The sequence below is a fragment of the Myotis lucifugus genome, unplaced genomic scaffold (genome assembly GCF_000147115.1).
Source record: "Myotis lucifugus unplaced genomic scaffold, Myoluc2.0 scaffold_651, whole genome shotgun sequence".
Classification (NCBI taxonomy): Eukaryota; Metazoa; Chordata; class Mammalia; order Chiroptera; family Vespertilionidae; genus Myotis; species Myotis lucifugus.
The window spans coordinates 55,641-58,165 of NW_005871699.1; the positions used below are offsets into that span (position 1 = coordinate 55,641).

The window sequence follows — 2,525 nt, forward strand, 5'->3', positions numbered from 1 at the left end:
GAAATGGGTTTCATGTTCTTTTCCTGAAACTCAAATTATACCACAAATTGGGGGCTGGGGCAAAGGATGAACAGGGAGGGAGAGATATAAATGTGTTTTAAATTCTACATCAGTTACTAAGAAATTATAGATAATATAGAGGCCTGGTGCACATATTTGTGCACCAGTGGGGTCCCTTGGCCTGGCCTGTGGGATTGGGCTGAAACTGGCTCTCCTACATCCCCCAAGGGGTCCTGGATTGTGAGAGGGTGCAGGCCAGGCTGAGGGACCCCACCGGTGCACGATTGGGGCCAGGGAAGGACACGGGAGGTTGGCCAGCCAGGGAGGAACCACAGGAGGGCTCCAGGGCGTGTCCGGCCTGTCTCGCTTAGTCCCAATCTGCTGGACCCCAGCAGCAAGCTAACCTACCGGTCAGAGCATCTGCCCTCTGGTGGTCAGTGCACATCATAGTGACTGGTCGACCGGTCGACTGTGTGCCCCCAGATGGTCAGTGCATGTCATAGCGAGTGGTTGAGTGGCCTTAGCATGTCATTAGCATATTACGCTTTGATTGGTTGAACAGTTGACGGGACACTTAACATATTAGGCTTTTATTATATAGGATCACCATATGCTTGCATGCTCAAATGGTAAAAATTTGATATGATAAAGTGAATAATTTTTAATTTTCCTTTAAATTAGAAGAACAGAGGAGGAAAATGGAAAAAAACTATCAGGGGATATTCCAGGGCCACTCCAAGGCAGGTAGGTGAAAATAAAGATAAGTACCTTTAATTTGGGTATACATTTTCTTTAAACAAAAATTTTGCCATCATTGATTTACAATTTTAGTGTTATTGAGTAAAAAGCAAATTTAGAGTTATAAGCAATGTAAGTAGAAAACTGAAATGCCGTTGTCTGGTTGTGATAATGCCAAGCCTGCCTGCTTCTTCCCCTTTCCCATTCAGAATTTAACACAATATCATGAATCAAAAGCAATGCACAAATTTATAATTATGAGTTGAATATCATACTTAGTTTATCTTTGAAACCTGTAATCTGCATGGTACACTGAGCATTATTGTGTGAGATATTTTAATTTGGTAAGATTTATTATTTTTATAATACAGTAAAATGAAAGGAAAATGTCAACTTTAACCATTTATTGACAGAACGATTTATTTTTTTTACAATGAAAACAAATTTGTCTAGTATTTATGGTTTGAGCTAGCAGGGAAAATGTCAGAAAAATAAGTAGCTGCCTAACTAAAATTTTCACAGAATGTTAGTACTCAGTTTGTAATTAAAACTTCAGCCAAGGTTCCTTCATACAAACTTTTTTTTTATGACCAGGAAACTGCACATAGGTAAACATTACAACTCCCTTAAATTGTCCTTTGACCTGAATATAAATATGTATAAGGTTGCAAAAGAGAAGTGAGGAGGAAGGGAAGGACCACAATGTGCCAATGTCACATCTAACACACCCAGATACCAATATTAAAATAGGTACTCCTACTTGTAGCTTGAATGGTGCTGAATTTTTTTTGTTTTGTTTTTTGTTGTTGTTGTTGAGTTCAGAGAGGAAGGCAGAGGGAGAGAGAGATAGAAACATCAATGATGAGAGAGAATCATGGATCGGCTGCTTCCTGCACACCCCCTACTGGGGATTGAGCCTGTAACCTGGGCATGTGCCCTGACGAAGAATTGAACTGGTGATCTCTTATTTCGTGGGTCAGCGCTCAACCACTGAGCTACTTGTGCTGGGCTTGAATGGTGCTGATTTGAAGCCCTGTCAGTGTGCATGCAGCGTCTTCTACAGGTCAGAACAGAAACCAAGTCCTATAAATCTCCTCAGGGAATTAAATTTCCTGAAGGGAATTAAAGGGTTCTACTGATTCCACAGTTTTCCCAGAAGAGATACCACCAAGACCATCTGTAATTCTCAGAATGGGAGGGCATTAAAGGCTACTGGTCAGGCATATTCACACTTAGTGCTAATAGCCAACATCTGAGATAGCACTATGCCAGGCATAGCCTTAAATGCTTTACACACTGTCTGATTGCATCCTCACAATTTCTTAATGTAAGGACTTAGGGAGTTTCAATAGCTTGCTCAAGTCCTGTGGTTAGGCACATAGCATAGCATATCATTTGTAATATAAATTTAAGTCATAACTTTTAAGTATATGATTAATTTTATTTTACATTATTGGGACAACGGTAGGAAATTTCTACACTGTGTCCAAGGACCAGGGCCCCTCTGCTGTGAACATCAGCACCTTGGGGAGGATGGGTATTGGGGCATTGTTCTGACAGTGCTGCTTTTTCAGAAGAGAGAACTTTTTATTAGTCATACTCTTGTTAGTGGCGCAATAATATTTTCACATTACATGTGTTCAATTTGACATTGCTAACTACTTTAGTCATTCACATTCTTCCCAGAAGTTTTCACCACCTCATGTGATGAGCACTTAGTAACTTATGTTGAACAGAAGTAAATCTGTTTACTAGTATACTCTAGCAGCTCCTCCAGTTTCCCAGTT

The 2,525-nt window shown here is 40.4% G+C and overlaps 1 protein-coding gene and 1 long non-coding RNA gene across 3 annotated transcripts in view; one reads left to right on the forward strand and one right to left on the reverse strand.

Moving 5' to 3' along the window:
* The first annotated feature begins 661 nt into the window (after positions 1 to 661).
* Positions 662 to 2,525, forward strand: part of PDXDC1 (pyridoxal dependent decarboxylase domain containing 1) — a 38,213-nt gene continuing 36,349 nt past the window's right edge. For both annotated transcript variants that reach the window (XR_002826816.1, XM_006105211.3), the window contains exon 1: positions 662 to 744. The gene's annotated coding sequence lies outside the window, so the exon portion shown is untranslated. The remainder of the gene's footprint in view (positions 745 to 2,525) is intronic.
* LOC111823743 overlaps positions 1,137 to 2,525 on the reverse strand; it is a 2,721-nt gene continuing 1,332 nt past the window's right edge. Inside the window, exon 2 of the long non-coding RNA XR_002826817.1 lies at positions 1,137 to 1,515. This is a non-coding gene — a long non-coding RNA (uncharacterized LOC111823743). The remainder of the gene's footprint in view (positions 1,516 to 2,525) is intronic.